This window comes from Pangasianodon hypophthalmus, chromosome 27 (assembly GCF_027358585.1).
Source record: "Pangasianodon hypophthalmus isolate fPanHyp1 chromosome 27, fPanHyp1.pri, whole genome shotgun sequence".
Lineage (NCBI taxonomy): Eukaryota > Metazoa > Chordata > Actinopteri > Siluriformes > Pangasiidae > Pangasianodon > Pangasianodon hypophthalmus.
Window position 1 is genome coordinate 19,784,350 of NC_069736.1, and position 25,205 is coordinate 19,809,554.

Sequence of the window (25,205 nt, forward strand, 5' to 3'; positions counted from 1 at the left end):
TTAGGGTTGGGGTTAGGGTTAGGATTAGGGTTAGGATCAGGGTTGGGGTTAGGGTTATGATTAGGGTTGGGGTTAGGGTTAGGATTAGGGTTTGGGTTAGGGTTAGGATTAGGGTTAGGATTAGGGTTAGGATTGGGGTTAGGGTTAGGGTTAGGGCTTAGGAGGGTAGGTGCTAACCTATGTGCACAGGCCATCAATGTTGCTCACTCAACTGGATTCACTTCTCATTCAGGCCTTGGGGATATGTAGTGCCTAATTTATTAATCCAAATTCTCTCTGCCCTTTTTCTCTGAAGCACGGACCACTGCAGGTTGGCCTCCAGGACCGTGACCCGGAAGGACCCCCATCCGTGGCTCAGGAAGTGCTGTACCAGATAAGTGTTCTTTTCTCTTTCTCTTAGGATATTGTATTTATGTTGTGTCATTCTAACCAGAATGGTGTTGCCCGTCTCTCCCACATATTGGGCTCCACATTGTTTACAGGTGACCAGATAAATGCAGTTTTTACTGTGTACCGTGCCTAATCGGTGAGTATAGAAAACCTCTTTTGTGAATTTGTTTTGTACGAATTCCTTTTGTTCCCAATATTGTCCCTGATGTTTGGGTTTCGTGTTATGGAGAGGATGAAGTTTAGCTCTGATTAGATGGTCCTGTAAACTTTTGTTTTTTCTGAATGCTGCAATGACTTTGTGGTCCTTAAATATTTGTGTTTGTCCCAATATGCTCTGGAAATTAGACTTTACCTCTCTGGTCAGTTTCAGAGCGGCCGAGGAGAATGTCAGGACGAGGGGCACGCTGGTGCCCTCTGCCGGGGTCCCTCTTGTCCGGTAGGATTTAAAAACCTTCCTCAAGAAGGACCTATTATATCCTCTGGGCCTGAGTGCTTTAAAGAGGGTTTGCGTCGCTTCTGTGAAGTCCTGTTCCCGGGTGCATATGCGATGGAACCTCAGGAGTTGCGACTTAATAAGGCCGGAGTAAGTGTGTTTGGGGTGGAAACTCCTTTTATGCAGTAGGGCATGCGTGTCAGTTTCTTTGAAGAAGACTTTTATGTCCAATTTTTGTGTCGAATTGAAATCTGGACCTTTGTAAGTCGTGGTGTCTAAAAAGTCTATCGATAGCTGACTGGTGGTGTATTTTAATTTTATAGATGGGTTATGGTTATTTAGTGTGGTCACAAATTCCTTGAATTCATCCTCAGAGTGAGTCCATACTCCCCAGATATCGTCCAGATACCTGAAATAGTGGAGGGGCTGTTTGTGGCATCGGGATAAGGCCGAAGCTTCCCACTCTGCCATAAATATGTTGGCATAGGCTGGGGCAAACTTCTTGCCCATCGCCGTGCCTTTGATTTGCAGGAAAAATTCCCCGTTAAACTCGAAATCATTTCGGTTTAGATTTATATCTAATAATCGGATAATTTCTTTGTCAGGTCTGGAGGTGTCCGGATTTCTTTGGAAAATATTTTTAATGGCCTGTATTCCTTCTTGGATGTCAATGTTTGTGTAAAGGCTATCTATGTCCATAGTGAACAAGATAGCCTTTTGGGGAATTTTAAGTCCTTTGACTTTCTGGACAAAATCATACGTGTCTTTTATATAGCTGGGGTGGCCAATCGAGAGGGGATTTAAGTAAAAATCTAAGAATTCGGCCGTGTAGTACGTTTCACTGCCGCAATCGGATACAATAGGCCTACCTGGGGGAATTTCGTAGGGTTTGCTCCATTTAGCTGGGTCTTTGTGTATTTTGGGGAGCATGTAAAACCTCCTATTTCTAGGTTCCCCGTTCCCCATCAGGTAGGACTTTTGTTTTGCGTTGATATATTTTTTTGAATATAGAGATTGGACTATATCTTTAACCATGGGTATTGTATCCAAATAAATGGGTCTATCCAATTTCTTGTAATATTTGGGGTCGTTCAATTGTCTGTATCCCTCCCATAAATATTGTTCCCGGTCCCATATTACTATTGCACTGCCCTTGTCTGCAGGTTTAATGACCATCTGCTTATTGTCCTTTAGTTGTTTTAGAGCATTAATTTCCGCCGCGGTGAGGTTAGGCTCTTCCCGGGACGGTCTGAAATATTTCTTAAAATATTCCAGATCCCTTTCAAATAACGTGCCAAGTTCTGCGGGTAATTTGTCTGCAGGTGGGACCCAGTTCGATTTGGGTGTAAACGGAGGGGGATTTGAATCGTCGTCGTTTTGAAAGTAAGATGCCAATTTAAGTCTCCTATGATATTGTTGTAGGTCGAATCGTGTTTGCATTACATGGTGTTTTCTGCTCATTTTGCCAGATGGAATGAAGGTCAAACCCCTGTTGAGCAGGCTAAGTTGTGGGGGAGTAATATGGAATTTTTTGGATAAGATGACAACATTTCGATTCCCCTCCTGTGCATGCAGGCTTATGGGGAGATTTATTTTAAATATTCGAGCCAGTGCTGGAGCATGTTTCTGGCAGTGTCCACTGTCCAGTGTATATTGTCACTTTCCGTGTGGAACTCAGTTCTGGACAGGGCTGGGATATGTTTTAGGTTGGCACAGATATAGGCGTTCAGGACGGTCAATTGTGTCTGCTCCCTTGTTGGGAGCATTCCTGAAAAGTTCACCTCTGGAACCCAAATTTGTGCCAGAGGGAACTTTTCTTTTGCCGCTCTCAAAGCCGCCTGCATCTGTTTGATGGCAGTGTCTTTGGCATTCTGCGTCCGGCTGTTGATCCCTAACGCCAAAATAACGTGTTCCACGTCAGCGGAAGCAGTATTTTTATTGATCACAGCCTCGATGTGTCTGAACGTAGCCCCCGGGTAACTTTCTATTTGGAGGTCAGGATTCTTAAACGGTGGGATTTTAGACAGATTGGAGTCTCCGATAATGAGCCATTTTTTTCGGACAGTCAGCTTCCATTCAACCATTTTTCTGATCGTGTTTATGTGTCTGTTAGGCCCGTCCTCCTGGGAGTCACATTGTACTCCAGAAGGTGTGTTGAGTTCAACACTCAAACGGGCCTGTGTGGCTGTCCTGAGGCTAGTGACTTTGTCGGGGCTCAGGGTAACTCTTTGTGAGCTGAAATTGCCCTGTTCGCCTTCCCCTTGGTCCTCAACAAGGATAAGGTCTGGTTCCTGTCTGACACAGGGGTTGAGACGCACGCGAGGAGTCCGTTGTTCTTTTGGGGAGGCCGGGAAATTAAACATAATGTCTGAACGGCTGTCTGAGTCCTCCTCCCTGACAGGGGACCAGTCGTTCAGCGGGTCTGTCATGGTGGACGCTGTTTTAGTCGGTTTTATTACTAATGGGGTGGATATTCCCGAAAGAGAATGTACATCCTCCCCAGTGTGCACCGAAGCCTGTACCGTAACGGTTTTAGCCGTTGTGTTTTCTAGGAGAGGAGGAGCAAGAGGGACACTTTGGGTCTCCGCTTCCTCCCTCCTCTCCCCAGAATCGGTAGCAGGAACAGGAACAGGGGTCTGCCATTTCTCCCCTACCAACATATGAGCCTCATGTATTGTTTTGTCCCTCAGTCTTCTACCAATACCCCGTTTAGCCCACAGAATGGCCGTATCAAAGCATTCCTCCCAGCCCTGGGAAGGAACGTGCTGGAGCTTAGCCATTTCCTCCACCAATGCGTCTTCATAATGGCTCTTAAGAATCAGCATGGTGGTGTAGGCCCAGTTTTTAGCATTGCCTTCAATAAAGGCTTGTGTTGTGGGGTTTGGCAAAGCTGGTTTGATGACCTCCGACAGATGTTTTTCAATTTTATTAATTGCAGGAGGCTGTTCCTGGCTGATGTTGTTTTTGTGATGCACCAATTTAATTATTTTAAATAAGGCGCGAGTTTTTACTACAAAATTAGGGTCATCTGAATGCTTGGGCTTTATGTTTTGTTTCTGATTTGTGTTTTTATTTTGCAAGTGTGAACGAACTGCCCGTGTTCTGTCCTGCACCCTCTCCCTTGGTTCCTTCGAAAAGGATTTTTGCCAGAACATCAAAGTACCGGGTCCTGAACGGGCCCGAGGTTCAAAAAATTTTGGTCTGTAAGACCGCTGATAAGGCTCACTATGGTGAGTTATGGTCTTTGCTGCCCTCATGTGGCCACCATATTTAACTGCTTCTGCATAGGAGAGCATTCTCTCTCCCTGTGCATGATGTTGAGTATTGTGGTACGGACGGGGCAGAGGCCAGACTGTGCCCTGAATGGCATGCCTGCGTTTATGTGTGACCACCGTCCAACCATCTCTCTGTGGCAAAGCCATGATTTAGGAAATTTTTTGTGAAAAAACAAAAGCAAGGACTTGTTAAATAAATTGAAGTCAGGAAGGTATAACTCAAAGTCTGTCTTGTATGTTTTTTTGTGTAATTTTTATCTATAAAATGAATGTAAATATAATGAAATAAAAAAAATTTTTTTAGAAAATGAAAATAAAAAATGTTTTTTATATATATTTCAAACCAGTTATAGAGGTGAGAATGATCTAAAACTTTACACAAGTGTTCTCCAACCCTGTGATCAGTAATTCTTTATCTATAAAATGAATGTAAATATAAACCAATCAAATAAAAAATAAAAAAAAAAAAATTTTTTTAGAAAATGAAAATTTAAACAAATCAAAATAACAAACTTTTTTTTTTTTTTCAAAATTGAAAATAGAGATATTTTTTTGTACATATGTGTGTGAAAAATTCAAAAATGAACAAGCCGTTGCAACGTTTCGGTTCTCTTGGAACCTTCTTCAGGCAGGCTTGTTCTAATCTTGAAACCAATGAGCTCCAAAAATGAATCAATATTGAAAAATAAAACAATGAAAAGAAACCAATGTGTATTTAGGATCAGAATATAAGGTTTTGGAATGCAAAAAGTGTTAGAGGCTTTCTCTCTAAAGAGCTGGAAGCAATGAATAAAATTCTGCATCCTCAGTTGTTCCTTTTTATAATGTGGGGGGCGGGACTCAATTTGAATGAGCCAATAGGAGCCTTTTCCATGCTCCAGTTTAAAAAGAAACAGCTCCAAACCAATCAGAAAAAAGCTGTCTTTTCCAAAAAATGACAAAATGTTTTTTATTAATATCTGGATATAAATAAGTGATGTTGATGTTAATAAATGAAAAAATAAAATAAATAAAATAATAAACCCATCTTTCCATGTTCCCCAAAGTTTGTGTTTATTAAAATTATTATACCGATTCTAAAAAGGAAGTTGTGGACAGTTGAGTTTACTGCAAACATGAGGCACGGGCCGATTAGGGTTAGGGTTGGGGTTAGCGGTTGGGGTTAAGGGTTAGGATTAGGGTTGGGGTTAGGGTTAGGGTTAGGGTTAGGATTAGGATTAGGGTTGGGGTTGGGGTTAGGGTTAGGGTTGGGGTTGGGGTTGGGGTTAGGATTAGGTTTAGGATTAGGGTTGGGGTTAGGGTTGGGGTTAGGATTAGGGCTGGGGTTAGGATCAGGGTTGGGGTTAGGATCAGGGTTAGGGTTGGGGTTAGGATCAGGGTTGGGATTAGGGTTGGGGATGGGATTAGGGTTAGGATCAGGGTTGGGGTTAGGTTTAGGGTTGGGATTAGGGTTAGGGTTGGGGTTAGCGGTTGGGGTTAAGGGTTAGGATTAGGGTTGGGGTTAGGGTTAGGGTTAGGATTAGGATTAGGATTAGGGTTGGGGTTGGGGTTAGGGTTGGGGTTGGGGTTAGAGTTAGGATTAGGTTTAGGTTTAGGATTAGGGTTGGGGTTAGGGTTGGGGTTAGGATTAGGGTTTGGGTTAGGATCAGGGTTGGGGTTAGGATCAGGGTTAGGGTTGGGGTTAGGATCAGGGTTGGGATTAGGATCAGGGTTAGGGTTGGGGTTAGGATCAGGGTTGGGATTAGGGTTGGGGATGGGATTAGGGTTAGGATCAGGGTTGGGGTTAGGTTTAGGATTAGGGTTAGGGTCAGGGTTGGGGTTAGCGGTTGGGGTTAAGGGTTAGGATTAGGGTTGGGGTTAGGGTTAGGGTTAGGATTAGGATTAGGATTAGGGTTGGGGTTGGGGTTAGGGTTGGGGTTGGGGTTAGAGTTAGGATTAGGTTTAGGTTTAGGATTAGGGTTGGGGTTAGGGTTGGGGTTAGGATTAGGGTTTGGGTTAGGATCAGGGTTGGGGTTAGGATCAGGGTTAGGGTTGGGGTTAGGATCAGGGTTGGGATTAGGATCAGGGTTAGGGTTGGGGTTAGGATCAGGGTTGGGATTAGGGTTGGGGATGGGATTAGGGTTAGGATCAGGGTTGGGGTTAGGGTTAGGATTAGGGTTAGGGTCAGGGTTGGGGTTAGGGTTATGATTAGGGTTGGGGTTAGGGTTAGGATTAGGGTTTGGGTTAGGGTTAGGATTAGGGTTAGGATTAGGGTTAGGATTGGGGTTAGGGTTAGGGTTAGGGCTTAGGAGGGTAGGTGCTAACCTATGTGCACAGGCCATCAATGTTGCTCACTCAACTGGATTCACTTCTCATTCAGGCCTTGGGGATATGTAGTGCCTAATTTATTAATCCAAATTCTCTCTGCCCTTTTTCTCTGAAGCACGGACCACTGCAGGTTGGCCTCCAGGACCGTGACCCGGAAGGACCCCCATCCGTGGCTCAGGAAGTGCTGTACCAGATAAGTGTTCTTTTCTCTTTCTCTTAGGATATTGTATTTATGTTGTGTCATTCTAACCAGAATGGTGTTGCCCGTCTCTCCCACATATTGGGCTCCACATTGTTTACAGGTGACCAGATAAATGCAGTTTTTACTGTGTACCGTGCCTAATCGGTGAGTATAGAAAACCTCTTTTGTGAATTTGTTTTGTACGAATTCCTTTTGTTCCCAATATTGTCCCTGATGTTTGGGTTTCGTGTTATGGAGAGGATGAAGTTTAGCTCTGATTAGATGGTCCTGTAAACTTTTGTTTTTTCTGAATGCTGCAATGACTTTGTGGTCCTTAAATATTTGTGTTTGTCCCAATATGCTCTGGAAATTAGACTTTACCTCTCTGGTCAGTTTCAGAGCGGCCGAGGAGAATGTCAGGACGAGGGGCACGCTGGTGCCCTCTGCCGGGGTCCCTCTTGTCCGGTAGGATTTAAAAACCTTCCTCAAGAAGGACCTATTATATCCTCTGGGCCTGAGTGCTTTAAAGAGGGTTTGCGTCGCTTCTGTGAAGTCCTGTTCCCGGGTGCATATGCGATGGAACCTCAGGAGTTGCGACTTAATAAGGCCGGAGTAAGTGTGTTTGGGGTGGAAACTCCTTTTATGCAGTAGGGCATGCGTGTCAGTTTCTTTGAAGAAGACTTTTATGTCCAATTTTTGTGTCGAATTGAAATCTGGACCTTTGTAAGTCGTGGTGTCTAAAAAGTCTATCGATAGCTGACTGGTGGTGTATTTTAATTTTATAGATGGGTTATGGTTATTTAGTGTGGTCACAAATTCCTTGAATTCATCCTCAGAGTGAGTCCATACTCCCCAGATATCGTCCAGATACCTGAAATAGTGGAGGGGCTGTTTGTGGCATCGGGATAAGGCCGAAGCTTCCCACTCTGCCATAAATATGTTGGCATAGGCTGGGGCAAACTTCTTGCCCATCGCCGTGCCTTTGATTTGCAGGAAAAATTCCCCGTTAAACTCGAAATCATTTCGGTTTAGATTTATATCTAATAATCGGATAATTTCTTTGTCAGGTCTGGAGGTGTCCGGATTTCTTTGGAAAATATTTTTAATGGCCTGTATTCCTTCTTGGATGTCAATGTTTGTGTAAAGGCTATCTATGTCCATAGTGAACAAGATAGCCTTTTGGGGAATTTTAAGTCCTTTGACTTTCTGGACAAAATCATACGTGTCTTTTATATAGCTGGGGTGGCCAATCGAGAGGGGATTTAAGTAAAAATCTAAGAATTCGGCCGTGTAGTACGTTTCACTGCCGCAATCGGATACAATAGGCCTACCTGGGGGAATTTCGTAGGGTTTGCTCCATTTAGCTGGGTCTTTGTGTATTTTGGGGAGCATGTAAAACCTCCTATTTCTAGGTTCCCCGTTCCCCATCAGGTAGGACTTTTGTTTTGCGTTGATATATTTTTTTGAATATAGAGATTGGACTATATCTTTAACCATGGGTATTGTATCCAAATAAATGGGTCTATCCAATTTCTTGTAATATTTGGGGTCGTTCAATTGTCTGTATCCCTCCCATAAATATTGTTCCCGGTCCCATATTACTATTGCACTGCCCTTGTCTGCAGGTTTAATGACCATCTGCTTATTGTCCTTTAGTTGTTTTAGAGCATTAATTTCCGCCGCGGTGAGGTTAGGCTCTTCCCGGGACGGTCTGAAATATTTCTTAAAATATTCCAGATCCCTTTCAAATAACGTGCCAAGTTCTGCGGGTAATTTGTCTGCAGGTGGGACCCAGTTCGATTTGGGTGTAAACGGAGGGGGATTTGAATCGTCGTCGTTTTGAAAGTAAGATGCCAATTTAAGTCTCCTATGATATTGTTGTAGGTCGAATCGTGTTTGCATTACATGGTGTTTTCTGCTCATTTTGCCAGATGGAATGAAGGTCAAACCCCTGTTGAGCAGGCTAAGTTGTGGGGGAGTAATATGGAATTTTTTGGATAAGATGACAACATTTCGATTCCCCTCCTGTGCATGCAGGCTTATGGGGAGATTTATTTTAAATATTCGAGCCAGTGCTGGAGCATGTTTCTGGCAGTGTCCACTGTCCAGTGTATATTGTCACTTTCCGTGTGGAACTCAGTTCTGGACAGGGCTGGGATATGTTTTAGGTTGGCACAGATATAGGCGTTCAGGACGGTCAATTGTGTCTGCTCCCTTGTTGGGAGCATTCCTGAAAAGTTCACCTCTGGAACCCAAATTTGTGCCAGAGGGAACTTTTCTTTTGCCGCTCTCAAAGCCGCCTGCATCTGTTTGATGGCAGTGTCTTTGGCATTCTGCGTCCGGCTGTTGATCCCTAACGCCAAAATAACGTGTTCCACGTCAGCGGAAGCAGTATTTTTATTGATCACAGCCTCGATGTGTCTGAACGTAGCCCCCGGGTAACTTTCTATTTGGAGGTCAGGATTCTTAAACGGTGGGATTTTAGACAGATTGGAGTCTCCGATAATGAGCCATTTTTTTCGGACAGTCAGCTTCCATTCAACCATTTTTCTGATCGTGTTTATGTGTCTGTTAGGCCCGTCCTCCTGGGAGTCACATTGTACTCCAGAAGGTGTGTTGAGTTCAACACTCAAACGGGCCTGTGTGGCTGTCCTGAGGCTAGTGACTTTGTCGGGGCTCAGGGTAACTCTTTGTGAGCTGAAATTGCCCTGTTCGCCTTCCCCTTGGTCCTCAACAAGGATAAGGTCTGGTTCCTGTCTGACACAGGGGTTGAGACGCACGCGAGGAGTCCGTTGTTCTTTTGGGGAGGCCGGGAAATTAAACATAATGTCTGAACGGCTGTCTGAGTCCTCCTCCCTGACAGGGGACCAGTCGTTCAGCGGGTCTGTCATGGTGGACGCTGTTTTAGTCGGTTTTATTACTAATGGGGTGGATATTCCCGAAAGAGAATGTACATCCTCCCCAGTGTGCACCGAAGCCTGTACCGTAACGGTTTTAGCCGTTGTGTTTTCTAGGAGAGGAGGAGCAAGAGGGACACTTTGGGTCTCCGCTTCCTCCCTCCTCTCCCCAGAATCGGTAGCAGGAACAGGAACAGGGGTCTGCCATTTCTCCCCTACCAACATATGAGCCTCATGTATTGTTTTGTCCCTCAGTCTTCTACCAATACCCCGTTTAGCCCACAGAATGGCCGTATCAAAGCATTCCTCCCAGCCCTGGGAAGGAACGTGCTGGAGCTTAGCCATTTCCTCCACCAATGCGTCTTCATAATGGCTCTTAAGAATCAGCATGGTGGTGTAGGCCCAGTTTTTAGCATTGCCTTCAATAAAGGCTTGTGTTGTGGGGTTTGGCAAAGCTGGTTTGATGACCTCCGACAGATGTTTTTCAATTTTATTAATTGCAGGAGGCTGTTCCTGGCTGATGTTGTTTTTGTGATGCACCAATTTAATTATTTTAAATAAGGCGCGAGTTTTTACTACAAAATTAGGGTCATCTGAATGCTTGGGCTTTATGTTTTGTTTCTGATTTGTGTTTTTATTTTGCAAGTGTGAACGAACTGCCCGTGTTCTGTCCTGCACCCTCTCCCTTGGTTCCTTCGAAAAGGATTTTTGCCAGAACATCAAAGTACCGGGTCCTGAACGGGCCCGAGGTTCAAAAAATTTTGGTCTGTAAGACCGCTGATAAGGCTCACTATGGTGAGTTATGGTCTTTGCTGCCCTCATGTGGCCACCATATTTAACTGCTTCTGCATAGGAGAGCATTCTCTCTCCCTGTGCATGATGTTGAGTATTGTGGTACGGACGGGGCAGAGGCCAGACTGTGCCCTGAATGGCATGCCTGCGTTTATGTGTGACCACCGTCCAACCATCTCTCTGTGGCAAAGCCATGATTTAGGAAATTTTTTGTGAAAAAACAAAAGCAAGGACTTGTTAAATAAATTGAAGTCAGGAAGGTATAACTCAAAGTCTGTCTTGTATGTTTTTTTGTGTAATTTTTATCTATAAAATGAATGTAAATATAATGAAATAAAAAAAATTTTTTTAGAAAATGAAAATAAAAAATGTTTTTTATATATATTTCAAACCAGTTATAGAGGTGAGAATGATCTAAAACTTTACACAAGTGTTCTCCAACCCTGTGATCAGTAATTCTTTATCTATAAAATGAATGTAAATATAAACCAATCAAATAAAAAATAAAAAAAAAAAAATTTTTTTAGAAAATGAAAATTTAAACAAATCAAAATAACAAACTTTTTTTTTTTTTTCAAAATTGAAAATAGAGATATTTTTTTGTACATATGTGTGTGAAAAATTCAAAAATGAACAAGCCGTTGCAACGTTTCGGTTCTCTTGGAACCTTCTTCAGGCAGGCTTGTTCTAATCTTGAAACCAATGAGCTCCAAAAATGAATCAATATTGAAAAATAAAACAATGAAAAGAAACCAATGTGTATTTAGGATCAGAATATAAGGTTTTGGAATGCAAAAAGTGTTAGAGGCTTTCTCTCTAAAGAGCTGGAAGCAATGAATAAAATTCTGCATCCTCAGTTGTTCCTTTTTATAATGTGGGGGGCGGGACTCAATTTGAATGAGCCAATAGGAGCCTTTTCCATGCTCCAGTTTAAAAAGAAACAGCTCCAAACCAATCAGAAAAAAGCTGTCTTTTCCAAAAAATGACAAAATGTTTTTTATTAATATCTGGATATAAATAAGTGATGTTGATGTTAATAAATGAAAAAATAAAATAAATAAAATAATAAACCCATCTTTCCATGTTCCCCAAAGTTTGTGTTTATTAAAATTATTATACCGATTCTAAAAAGGAAGTTGTGGACAGTTGAGTTTACTGCAAACATGAGGCACGGGCCGATTAGGGTTAGGGTTGGGGTTAGCGGTTGGGGTTAAGGGTTAGGATTAGGGTTGGGGTTAGGGTTAGGGTTAGGGTTAGGATTAGGATTAGGGTTGGGGTTGGGGTTAGGGTTAGGGTTGGGGTTGGGGTTGGGGTTAGGATTAGGTTTAGGATTAGGGTTGGGGTTAGGGTTGGGGTTAGGATTAGGGCTGGGGTTAGGATCAGGGTTGGGGTTAGGATCAGGGTTAGGGTTGGGGTTAGGATCAGGGTTGGGATTAGGGTTGGGGATGGGATTAGGGTTAGGATCAGGGTTGGGGTTAGGTTTAGGGTTGGGATTAGGGTTAGGGTTGGGGTTAGCGGTTGGGGTTAAGGGTTAGGATTAGGGTTGGGGTTAGGGTTAGGGTTAGGATTAGGATTAGGATTAGGGTTGGGGTTGGGGTTAGGGTTGGGGTTGGGGTTAGAGTTAGGATTAGGTTTAGGTTTAGGATTAGGGTTGGGGTTAGGGTTGGGGTTAGGATTAGGGTTTGGGTTAGGATCAGGGTTGGGGTTAGGATCAGGGTTAGGGTTGGGGTTAGGATCAGGGTTGGGATTAGGGTTGGGGATGGGATTAGGGTTAGGATCAGGGTTGGGGTTAGGTTTAGGGTTGGGATTAGGGTTGGGGTTGGGGTTAGGGTTAGGATTAGGGTTGGGGTTAGGGTTAGGATTAGGGTTAGGATCAGGGTTGGGGTTAGGGTTATGATTAGGGTTGGGGTTAGGGTTAGGATTAGGGTTTGGGTTAGGGTTAGGATTAGGGTTAGGATTAGGGTTAGGATTGGGGTTAGGGTTAGGGTTAGGGCTTAGGAGGGTAGGTGCTAACCTATGTGCACAGGCCATCAATGTTGCTCACTCAACTGGATTCACTTCTCATTCAGGCCTTGGGGATATGTAGTGCCTAATTTATTAATCCAAATTCTCTCTGCCCTTTTTCTCTGAAGCACGGACCACTGCAGGTTGGCCTCCAGGACCGTGACCCGGAAGGACCCCCATCCGTGGCTCAGGAAGTGCTGTACCAGATAAGTGTTCTTTTCTCTTTCTCTTAGGATATTGTATTTATGTTGTGTCATTCTAACCAGAATGGTGTTGCCCGTCTCTCCCACATATTGGGCTCCACATTGTTTACAGGTGACCAGATAAATGCAGTTTTTACTGTGTACCGTGCCTAATCGGTGAGTATAGAAAACCTCTTTTGTGAATTTGTTTTGTACGAATTCCTTTTGTTCCCAATATTGTCCCTGATGTTTGGGTTTCGTGTTATGGAGAGGATGAAGTTTAGCTCTGATTAGATGGTCCTGTAAACTTTTGTTTTTTCTGAATGCTGCAATGACTTTGTGGTCCTTAAATATTTGTGTTTGTCCCAATATGCTCTGGAAATTAGACTTTACCTCTCTGGTCAGTTTCAGAGCGGCCGAGGAGAATGTCAGGACGAGGGGCACGCTGGTGCCCTCTGCCGGGGTCCCTCTTGTCCGGTAGGATTTAAAAACCTTCCTCAAGAAGGACCTATTATATCCTCTGGGCCTGAGTGCTTTAAAGAGGGTTTGCGTCGCTTCTGTGAAGTCCTGTTCCCGGGTGCATATGCGATGGAACCTCAGGAGTTGCGACTTAATAAGGCCGGAGTAAGTGTGTTTGGGGTGGAAACTCCTTTTATGCAGTAGGGCATGCGTGTCAGTTTCTTTGAAGAAGACTTTTATGTCCAATTTTTGTGTCGAATTGAAATCTGGACCTTTGTAAGTCGTGGTGTCTAAAAAGTCTATCGATAGCTGACTGGTGGTGTATTTTAATTTTATAGATGGGTTATGGTTATTTAGTGTGGTCACAAATTCCTTGAATTCATCCTCAGAGTGAGTCCATACTCCCCAGATATCGTCCAGATACCTGAAATAGTGGAGGGGCTGTTTGTGGCATCGGGATAAGGCCGAAGCTTCCCACTCTGCCATAAATATGTTGGCATAGGCTGGGGCAAACTTCTTGCCCATCGCCGTGCCTTTGATTTGCAGGAAAAATTCCCCGTTAAACTCGAAATCATTTCGGTTTAGATTTATATCTAATAATCGGATAATTTCTTTGTCAGGTCTGGAGGTGTCCGGATTTCTTTGGAAAATATTTTTAATGGCCTGTATTCCTTCTTGGATGTCAATGTTTGTGTAAAGGCTATCTATGTCCATAGTGAACAAGATAGCCTTTTGGGGAATTTTAAGTCCTTTGACTTTCTGGACAAAATCATACGTGTCTTTTATATAGCTGGGGTGGCCAATCGAGAGGGGATTTAAGTAAAAATCTAAGAATTCGGCCGTGTAGTACGTTTCACTGCCGCAATCGGATACAATAGGCCTACCTGGGGGAATTTCGTAGGGTTTGCTCCATTTAGCTGGGTCTTTGTGTATTTTGGGGAGCATGTAAAACCTCCTATTTCTAGGTTCCCCGTTCCCCATCAGGTAGGACTTTTGTTTTGCGTTGATATATTTTTTTGAATATAGAGATTGGACTATATCTTTAACCATGGGTATTGTATCCAAATAAATGGGTCTATCCAATTTCTTGTAATATTTGGGGTCGTTCAATTGTCTGTATCCCTCCCATAAATATTGTTCCCGGTCCCATATTACTATTGCACTGCCCTTGTCTGCAGGTTTAATGACCATCTGCTTATTGTCCTTTAGTTGTTTTAGAGCATTAATTTCCGCCGCGGTGAGGTTAGGCTCTTCCCGGGACGGTCTGAAATATTTCTTAAAATATTCCAGATCCCTTTCAAATAACGTGCCAAGTTCTGCGGGTAATTTGTCTGCAGGTGGGACCCAGTTCGATTTGGGTGTAAACGGAGGGGGATTTGAATCGTCGTCGTTTTGAAAGTAAGATGCCAATTTAAGTCTCCTATGATATTGTTGTAGGTCGAATCGTGTTTGCATTACATGGTGTTTTCTGCTCATTTTGCCAGATGGAATGAAGGTCAAACCCCTGTTGAGCAGGCTAAGTTGTGGGGGAGTAATATGGAATTTTTTGGATAAGATGACAACATTTCGATTCCCCTCCTGTGCATGCAGGCTTATGGGGAGATTTATTTTAAATATTCGAGCCAGTGCTGGAGCATGTTTCTGGCAGTGTCCACTGTCCAGTGTATATTGTCACTTTCCGTGTGGAACTCAGTTCTGGACAGGGCTGGGATATGTTTTAGGTTGGCACAGATATAGGCGTTCAGGACGGTCAATTGTGTCTGCTCCCTTGTTGGGAGCATTCCTGAAAAGTTCACCTCTGGAACCCAAATTTGTGCCAGAGGGAACTTTTCTTTTGCCGCTCTCAAAGCCGCCTGCATCTGTTTGATGGCAGTGTCTTTGGCATTCTGCGTCCGGCTGTTGATCCCTAACGCCAAAATAACGTGTTCCACGTCAGCGGAAGCAGTATTTTTATTGATCACAGCCTCGATGTGTCTGAACGTAGCCCCCGGGTAACTTTCTATTTGGAGGTCAGGATTCTTAAACGGTGGGATTTTAGACAGATTGGAGTCTCCGATAATGAGCCATTTTTTTCGGACAGTCAGCTTCCATTCAACCATTTTTCTGATCGTGTTTATGTGTCTGTTAGGCCCGTCCTCCTGGGAGTCACATTGTACTCCAGAAGGTGTGTTGAGTTCAACACTCAAACGGGCCTGTGTGGCTGTCCTGAGGCTAGTGACTTTGTCGGGGCTCAGGGTAACTCTTTGTGAGCTGAAATTGCCCTGTTCGCCTTCCCCTTGGTCCTCAACAAGGATAAGGTCTGGTTCCTGTCTGACACAGGGGTTGAGACGCACGCGAGGAGTCCGTTGTTCTTTTGGGGAGGCCGGGAAATTAAACATAATGTCTGAACGGCTGTCTGAGTCCTCCTCCCTGACAGGGGACCAGTCGTTCAGCGGGTCTGTCATGGTGGACGCTGTTTTAGTCGGTTTTATTACTAATGGGGTGGATATTCCCGAAAGAGAATGTACATCCTCCCCAGTGTGCACCGAAGCCTGTACCGTAACGGTTTTAGCCGTTGTGTTTTCTAGGAGAGGAGGAGCAAGAGGGACACTTTGGGTCTCCGCTTCCTCCCTCCTCTCCCCAGAATCGGTAGCAGGAACAGGAACAGGGGTCTGCCATTTCTCCCCTACCAACATATGAGCCTCATGTATTGTTTTGTCCCTCAGTCTTCTACCAATACCCCGTTTAGCCCACAGAATGGCCGTATCAAAGCATTCCTCCCAGCCCTGGGAAGGAACGTGCTGGAGCTTAGCCATTTCCTCCACCAATGCGTCTTCATAATGGCTCTTAAGAATCAGCATGGTGGTGTAGGCCCAGTTTTTAGCATTGCCTTCAATAAAGGCTTGTGTTGTGGGGTTTGGCAAAGCTGGTTTGATGACCTCCGACAGATGTTTTTCAATTTTATTAATTGCAGGAGGCTGTTCCTGGCTGATGTTGTTTTTGTGATGCACCAATTTAATTATTTTAAATAAGGCGCGAGTTTTTACTACAAAATTAGGGTCATCTGAATGCTTGGGCTTTATGTTTTGTTTCTGATTTGTGTTTTTATTTTGCAAGTGTGAACGAACTGCCCGTGTTCTGTCCTGCACCCTCTCCCTTGGTTCCTTCGAAAAGGATTTTTGCCAGAACATCAAAGTACCGGGTCCTGAACGGGCCCGAGGTTCAAAAAATTTTGGTCTGTAAGACCGCTGATAAGGCTCACTATGGTGAGTTATGGTCTTTGCTGCCCTCATGTGGCCACCATATTTAACTGCTTCTGCATAGGAGAGCATTCTCTCTCCCTGTGCATGATGTTGAGTATTGTGGTACGGACGGGGCAGAGGCCAGACTGTGCCCTGAATGGCATGCCTGCGTTTATGTGTGACCACCGTCCAACCATCTCTCTGTGGCAAAGCCATGATTTAGGAAATTTTTTGTGAAAAAACAAAAGCAAGGACTTGTTAAATAAATTGAAGTCAGGAAGGTATAACTCAAAGTCTGTCTTGTATGTTTTTTTGTGTAATTTTTATCTATAAAATGAATGTAAATATAATGAAATAAAAAAAATTTTTTTAGAAAATGAAAATAAAAAATGTTTTTTATATATATTTCAAACCAGTTATAGAGGTGAGAATGATCTAAAACTTTACACAAGTGTTCTCCAACCCTGTGATCAGTAATTCTTTATCTATAAAATGAATGTAAATATAAACCAATCAAATAAAAAATAAAAAAAAAAAAATTTTTTTAGAAAATGAAAATTTAAACAAATCAAAATAACAAACTTTTTTTTTTTTTTCAAAATTGAAAATAGAGATATTTTTTTGTACATATGTGTGTGAAAAATTCAAAAATGAACAAGCCGTTGCAACGTTTCGGTTCTCTTGGAACCTTCTTCAGGCAGGCTTGTTCTAATCTTGAAACCAATGAGCTCCAAAAATGAATCAATATTGAAAAATAAAACAATGAAAAGAAACCAATGTGTATTTAGGATCAGAATATAAGGTTTTGGAATGCAAAAAGTGTTAGAGGCTTTCTCTCTAAAGAGCTGGAAGCAATGAATAAAATTCTGCATCCTCAGTTGTTCCTTTTTATAATGTGGGGGGCGGGACTCAATTTGAATGAGCCAATAGGAGCCTTTTCCATGCTCCAGTTTAAAAAGAAACAGCTCCAAACCAATCAGAAAAAAGCTGTCTTTTCCAAAAAATGACAAAATGTTTTTTATTAATATCTGGATATAAATAAGTGATGTTGATGTTAATAAATGAAAAAATAAAATAAATAAAATAATAAACCCATCTTTCCATGTTCCCCAAAGTTTGTGTTTATTAAAATTATTATACCGATTCTAAAAAGGAAGTTGTGGACAGTTGAGTTTACTGCAAACATGAGGCACGGGCCGATTAGGGTTAGGGTTGGGGTTAGCGGTTGGGGTTAAGGGTTAGGATTAGGGTTGGGGTTAGGGTTAGGGTTAGGGTTAGGATTAGGATTAGGGTTGGGGTTGGGGTTAGGGTTAGGGTTGGGGTTGGGGTTGGGGTTAGGATTAGGTTTAGGATTAGGGTTGGGGTTAGGGTTGGGGTTAGGATTAGGGCTGGGGTTAGGATCAGGGTTGGGGTTAGGATCAGGGTTAGGGTTGGGGTTAGGATCAGGGTTGGGATTAGGGTTGGGGATGGGATTAGGGTTAGGATCAGGGTTGGGGTTAGGTTTAGGGTTGGGATTAGGGTTAGGGTTGGGGTTAGCGGTTGGGGTTAAGGGTTAGGATTAGGGTTGGGGTTAGGGTTAGGGTTAGGATTAGGATTAGGATTAGGGTTGGGGTTGGGGTTAGGGTTGGGGTTGGGGTTAGAGTTAGGATTAGGTTTAGGTTTAGGATTAGGGTTGGGGTTAGGGTTGGGGTTAGGATTAGGGTTTGGGTTAGGATCAGGGTTGGGGTTAGGATCAGGGTTAGGGTTGGGGTTAGGATCAGGGTTGGGATTAGGGTTGGGGATGGGATTAGGGTTAGGATCAGGGTTGGGGTTAGGTTTAGGGTTGGGATTAGGGTTGGGGTTGGGGTTAGGGTTAGGATTAGGGTTGGGGTTAGGGTTAGGATTAGGGTTAGGATCAGGGTTGGGGTTAGGGTTATGATTAGGGTTGGGGTTAGGGTTAGGATTAGGGTTTGGGTTAGGGTTAGGATTAGGGTTAGGATTAGGGTTAGGATTGGGGTTAGGGTTAGGGTTAGGGCTTAGGAGGGTAGGTGCTAACCTATGTGCACAGGCCATCAATGTTGCTCACTCAACTGGATTCACTTCTCATTCAGGCCTTGGGGATATGTAGTGCCTAATTTATTAATCCAAATTCTCTCTGCCCTTTTTCTCTGAAGCACGGACCACTGCAGGTTGGCCTCCAGGACCGTGACCCGGAAGGACCCCCATCCGTGGCTCAGGAAGTGCTGTACCAGATAAGTGTTCTTTTCTCTTTCTCTTAGGATATTGTATTTATGTTGTGTCATTCTAACCAGAATGGTGTTGCCCGTCTCTCCCACATATTGGGCTCCACATTGTTTACAGGTGACCAGATAAATGCAGTTTTTACTGTGTACCGTGCCTAATCGGTGAGTATAGAAAACCTCTTTTGTGAATTTGTTTTGTACGAATTCCTTTTGTTCCCAATATTGTCCCTGATGTTTGGGTTTCGTGTTATGGAGAGGATGAAGTTTAGCTCTGATTAGATGGTCCTGTAAACTTTTGTTTTTTCTGAATGCTGCAATGACTTTGTGGTCCTTAAATATTTGTGTTTGTCCCAATATGCTCTGGAAATTAGACTTTACCTCTCTGGTCAGTTTCAGAGCGGCCGAGGAGAATGTCAGGACGAGGGGCACGCTGGTGCCCTCTGCCGGGGTCCCTCTTGTCCGGTAGGATTTAAAAACCTTCCTCAAGAAGGACCTATTATATCCTCTGGGCCTGAGTGCTTTAAAGAGGGTTTGCGTCGCTTCTGTGAAGTCCTGTTCCCGGGTGCATATGCGATGGAACCTCAGGAGTTGCGACTTAATAAGGCCGGAGTAAGTGTGTTTGGGGTGGAAACTCCTTTTATGCAGTAGGGCATGCGTGTCAGTTTCTTTGAAGAAGACTTTTATGTCCAATTTTTGTGTCGAATTGAAATCTGGACCTTTGTAAGTCGTGGTGTCTAAAAAGTCTATCGATAGCTGACTGGTGGTGTATTTTAATTTTATAGATGGGTTATGGTTATTTAGTGTGGTCACAAATTCCTTGAATTCATCCTCAGAGTGAGTCCATACTCCCCAGATATCGTCCAGATACCTGAAATAGTGGAGGGGCTGTTTGTGGCATCGGGATAAGGCCGAAGCTTCCCACTCTGCCATAAATATGTTGGCATAGGCTGGGGCAAACTTCTTGCCCATCGCCGTGCCTTTGATTTGCAGGAAAAATTCCCCGTTAAACTCGAAATCATTTCGGTTTAGATTTATATCTAATAATCGGATAATTTCTTTGTCAGGTCTGGAGGTGTCCGGATTTCTTTGGAAAATATTTTTAATGGCCTGTATTCCTTCTTGGATGTCAATGTTTGTGTAAAGGCTATCTATGTCCATAGTGAACAAGATAGCCTTTTGGGGAATTTTAAGTCCTTTGACTTTCTGGACAAAATCATACGTGTCTTTTATATAGCTGGGGTGGCCAATCGAGAGGGGATTTAAGTAAAAATCTAAGAATTCGGCCGTGTAGTACGTTTCACTGCCGCAATCGGATACAATAGGCCTACCTGGGGGAATTTCGTAGGGTTTGCTCCATTTAGCTGGGTCTTTGTGTATTTTGGGGAGCATGTAAAACCTCCTATTTCTAGGTTCCCCGTTCCCCATCAGGTAGGACTTTTGTTTTGCGTTGATATATTTTTTTGAATATAGAGATTGGACTATATCTTTAACCATGGGTATTGTATCCAAATAAATGGGTCTATCCAATTTCTTGTAATATTTGGGGTCGTTCAATTGTCTGTATCCCTCCCATAAATATTGTTCCCGGTCCCATATTACTATTGCACTGCCCTTGTCTGCAGGTTTAATGACCATCTGCTTATTGTCCTTTAGTTGTTTTAGAGCATTAATTTCCGCCGCGGTGAGGTTAGGCTCTTCCCGGGACGGTCTGAAATATTTCTTAAAATATTCCAGATCCCTTTCAAATAACGTGCCAAGTTCTGCGGGTAATTTGTCTGCAGGTGGGACCCAGTTCGATTTGGGTGTAAACGGAGGGGGATTTGAATCGTCGTCGTTTTGAAAGTAAGATGCCAATTTAAGTCTCCTATGATATTGTTGTAGGTCGAATCGTGTTTGCATTACATGGTGTTTTCTGCTCATTTTGCCAGATGGAATGAAGGTCAAACCCCTGTTGAGCAGGCTAAGTTGTGGGGGAGTAATATGGAATTTTTTGGATAAGATGACAACATTTCGATTCCCCTCCTGTGCATGCAGGCTTATGGGGAGATTTATTTTAAATATTCGAGCCAGTGCTGGAGCATGTTTCTGGCAGTGTCCACTGTCCAGTGTATATTGTCACTTTCCGTGTGGAACTCAGTTCTGGACAGGGCTGGGATATGTTTTAGGTTGGCACAGATATAGGCGTTCAGGACGGTCAATTGTGTCTGCTCCCTTGTTGGGAGCATTCCTGAAAAGTTCACCTCTGGAACCCAAATTTGTGCCAGAGGGAACTTTTCTTTTGCCGCTCTCAAAGCCGCCTGCATCTGTTTGATGGCAGTGTCTTTGGCATTCTGCGTCCGGCTGTTGATCCCTAACGCCAAAATAACGTGTTCCACGTCAGCGGAAGCAGTATTTTTATTGATCACAGCCTCGATGTGTCTGAACGTAGCCCCCGGGTAACTTTCTATTTGGAGGTCAGGATTCTTAAACGGTGGGATTTTAGACAGATTGGAGTCTCCGATAATGAGCCATTTTTTTCGGACAGTCAGCTTCCATTCAACCATTTTTCTGATCGTGTTTATGTGTCTGTTAGGCCCGTCCTCCTGGGAGTCACATTGTACTCCAGAAGGTGTGTTGAGTTCAACACTCAAACGGGCCTGTGTGGCTGTCCTGAGGCTAGTGACTTTGTCGGGGCTCAGGGTAACTCTTTGTGAGCTGAAATTGCCCTGTTCGCCTTCCCCTTGGTCCTCAACAAGGATAAGGTCTGGTTCCTGTCTGACACAGGGGTTGAGACGCACGCGAGGAGTCCGTTGTTCTTTTGGGGAGGCCGGGAAATTAAACATAATGTCTGAACGGCTGTCTGAGTCCTCCTCCCTGACAGGGGACCAGTCGTTCAGCGGGTCTGTCATGGTGGACGCTGTTTTAGTCGGTTTTATTACTAATGGGGTGGATATTCCCGAAAGAGAATGTACATCCTCCCCAGTGTGCACCGAAGCCTGTACCGTAACGGTTTTAGCCGTTGTGTTTTCTAGGAGAGGAGGAGCAAGAGGGACACTTTGGGTCTCCGCTTCCTCCCTCCTCTCCCCAGAATCGGTAGCAGGAACAGGAACAGGGGTCTGCCATTTCTCCCCTACCAACATATGAGCCTCATGTATTGTTTTGTCCCTCAGTCTTCTACCAATACCCCGTTTAGCCCACAGAATGGCCGTATCAAAGCATTCCTCCCAGCCCTGGGAAGGAACGTGCTGGAGCTTAGCCATTTCCTCCACCAATGCGTCTTCATAATGGCTCTTAAGAATCAGCATGGTGGTGTAGGCCCAGTTTTTAGCATTGCCTTCAATAAAGGCTTGTGTTGTGGGGTTTGGCAAAGCTGGTTTGATGACCTCCGACAGATGTTTTTCAATTTTATTAATTGCAGGAGGCTGTTCCTGGCTGATGTTGTTTTTGTGATGCACCAATTTAATTATTTTAAATAAGGCGCGAGTTTTTACTACAAAATTAGGGTCATCTGAATGCTTGGGCTTTATGTTTTGTTTCTGATTTGTGTTTTTATTTTGCAAGTGTGAACGAACTGCCCGTGTTCTGTCCTGCACCCTCTCCCTTGGTTCCTTCGAAAAGGATTTTTGCCAGAACATCAAAGTACCGGGTCCTGAACGGGCCCGAGGTTCAAAAAATTTTGGTCTGTAAGACCGCTGATAAGGCTCACTATGGTGAGTTATGGTCTTTGCTGCCCTCATGTGGCCACCATATTTAACTGCTTCTGCATAGGAGAGCATTCTCTCTCCCTGTGCATGATGTTGAGTATTGTGGTACGGACGGGGCAGAGGCCAGACTGTGCCCTGAATGGCATGCCTGCGTTTATGTGTGACCACCGTCCAACCATCTCTCTGTGGCAAAGCCATGATTTAGGAAATTTTTTGTGAAAAAACAAAAGCAAGGACTTGTTAAATAAATTGAAGTCAGGAAGGTATAACTCAAAGTCTGTCTTGTATGTTTTTTTGTGTAATTTTTATCTATAAAATGAATGTAAATATAATGAAATAAAAAAAATTTTTTTAGAAAATGAAAATAAAAAATGTTTTTTATATATATTTCAAACCAGTTATAGAGGTGAGAATGATCTAAAACTTTACACAAGTGTTCTCCAACCCTGTGATCAGTAATTCTTTATCTATAAAATGAATGTAAATATAAACCAATCAAATAAAAAATAAAAAAAAAAAAATTTTTTTAGAAAATGAAAATTTAAACAAATCAAAATAACAAACTTTTTTTTTTTTTTCAAAATTGAAAATAGAGATATTTTTTTGTACATATGTGTGTGAAAAATTCAAAAATGAACAAGCCGTTGCAACGTTTCGGTTCTCTTGGAACCTTCTTCAGGCAGGCTTGTTCTAATCTTGAAACCAATGAGCTCCAAAAATGAATCAATATTGAAAAATAAAACAATGAAAAGAAACCAATGTGTATTTAGGATCAGAATATAAGGTTTTGGAATGCAAAAAGTGTTAGAGGCTTTCTCTCTAAAGAGCTGGAAGCAATGAATAAAATTCTGCATCCTCAGTTGTTCCTTTTTATAATGTGGGGGGCGGGACTCAATTTGAATGAGCCAATAGGAGCCTTTTCCATGCTCCAGTTTAAAAAGAAACAGCTCCAAACCAATCAGAAAAAAGCTGTCTTTTCCAAAAAATGACAAAATGTTTTTTATTAATATCTGGATATAAATAAGTGATGTTGATGTTAATAAATGAAAAAATAAAATAAATAAAATAATAAACCCATCTTTCCATGTTCCCCAAAGTTTGTGTTTATTAAAATTATTATACCGATTCTAAAAAGGAAGTTGTGGACAGTTGAGTTTACTGCAAACATGAGGCACGGGCCGATTAGGGTTAGGGTTGGGGTTAGCGGTTGGGGTTAAGGGTTAGGATTAGGGTTGGGGTTAGGGTTAGGGTTAGGGTTAGGATTAGGATTAGGGTTGGGGTTGGGGTTAGGGTTAGGGTTGGGGTTGGGGTTGGGGTTAGGATTAGGTTTAGGATTAGGGTTGGGGTTAGGGTTGGGGTTAGGATTAGGGCTGGGGTTAGGATCAGGGTTGGGGTTAGGATCAGGGTTAGGGTTGGGGTTAGGATCAGGGTTGGGATTAGGGTTGGGGATGGGATTAGGGTTAGGATCAGGGTTGGGGTTAGGTTTAGGGTTGGGATTAGGGTTAGGGTTGGGGTTAGCGGTTGGGGTTAAGGGTTAGGATTAGGGTTGGGGTTAGGGTTAGGGTTAGGATTAGGATTAGGATTAGGGTTGGGGTTGGGGTTAGGGTTGGGGTTGGGGTTAGAGTTAGGATTAGGTTTAGGTTTAGGATTAGGGTTGGGGTTAGGGTTGGGGTTAGGATTAGGGTTTGGGTTAGGATCAGGGTTGGGGTTAGGATCAGGGTTAGGGTTGGGGTTAGGATCAGGGTTGGGATTAGGGTTGGGGATGGGATTAGGGTTAGGATCAGGGTTGGGGTTAGGTTTAGGGTTGGGATTAGGGTTGGGGTTGGGGTTAGGGTTAGGATTAGGGTTGGGGTTAGGGTTAGGATTAGGGTTAGGATCAGGGTTGGGGTTAGGGTTATGATTAGGGTTGGGGTTAGGGTTAGGATTAGGGTTTGGGTTAGGGTTAGGATTAGGGTTAGGATTAGGGTTAGGATTGGGGTTAGGGTTAGGGTTAGGGCTTAGGAGGGTAGGTGCTAACCTATGTGCACAGGCCATCAATGTTGCTCACTCAACTGGATTCACTTCTCATTCAGGCCTTGGGGATATGTAGTGCCTAATTTATTAATCCAAATTCTCTCTGCCCTTTTTCTCTGAAGCACGGACCACTGCAGGTTGGCCTCCAGGACCGTGACCCGGAAGGACCCCCATCCGTGGCTCAGGAAGTGCTGTACCAGATAAGTGTTCTTTTCTCTTTCTCTTAGGATATTGTATTTATGTTGTGTCATTCTAACCAGAATGGTGTTGCCCGTCTCTCCCACATATTGGGCTCCACATTGTTTACAGGTGACCAGATAAATGCAGTTTTTACTGTGTACCGTGCCTAATCGGTGAGTATAGAAAACCTCTTTTGTGAATTTGTTTTGTACGAATTCCTTTTGTTCCCAATATTGTCCCTGATGTTTGGGTTTCGTGTTATGGAGAGGATGAAGTTTAGCTCTGATTAGATGGTCCTGTAAACTTTTGTTTTTTCTGAATGCTGCAATGACTTTGTGGTCCTTAAATATTTGTGTTTGTCCCAATATGCTCTGGAAATTAGACTTTACCTCTCTGGTCAGTTTCAGAGCGGCCGAGGAGAATGTCAGGACGAGGGGCACGCTGGTGCCCTCTGCCGGGGTCCCTCTTGTCCGGTAGGATTTAAAAACCTTCCTCAAGAAGGACCTATTATATCCTCTGGGCCTGAGTGCTTTAAAGAGGGTTTGCGTCGCTTCTGTGAAGTCCTGTTCCCGGGTGCATATGCGATGGAACCTCAGGAGTTGCGACTTAATAAGGCCGGAGTAAGTGTGTTTGGGGTGGAAACTCCTTTTATGCAGTAGGGCATGCGTGTCAGTTTCTTTGAAGAAGACTTTTATGTCCAATTTTTGTGTCGAATTGAAATCTGGACCTTTGTAAGTCGTGGTGTCTAAAAAGTCTATCGATAGCTGACTGGTGGTGTATTTTAATTTTATAGATGGGTTATGGTTATTTAGTGTGGTCACAAATTCCTTGAATTCATCCTCAGAGTGAGTCCATACTCCCCAGATATCGTCCAGATACCTGAAATAGTGGAGGGGCTGTTTGTGGCATCGGGATAAGGCCGAAGCTTCCCACTCTGCCATAAATATGTTGGCATAGGCTGGGGCA

At 43.5% G+C, this 25,205-nt stretch overlaps 1 long non-coding RNA gene across 1 annotated transcript; it reads left to right on the top strand.

Annotated features, from left to right (window-relative positions):
- Window positions 1-118: 118 nt before the first annotated feature.
- LOC117595823 (uncharacterized) lies at window positions 119-23,228 on the top strand. The gene is made up of 4 exons (XR_008301138.1): window positions 119-973; window positions 6,521-7,198; window positions 12,408-13,085; window positions 18,295-23,228. It is a non-coding gene; the product is annotated as an uncharacterized LOC117595823 (long non-coding RNA).
- Window positions 23,229-25,205: the final 1,977 nt, after the last annotated feature.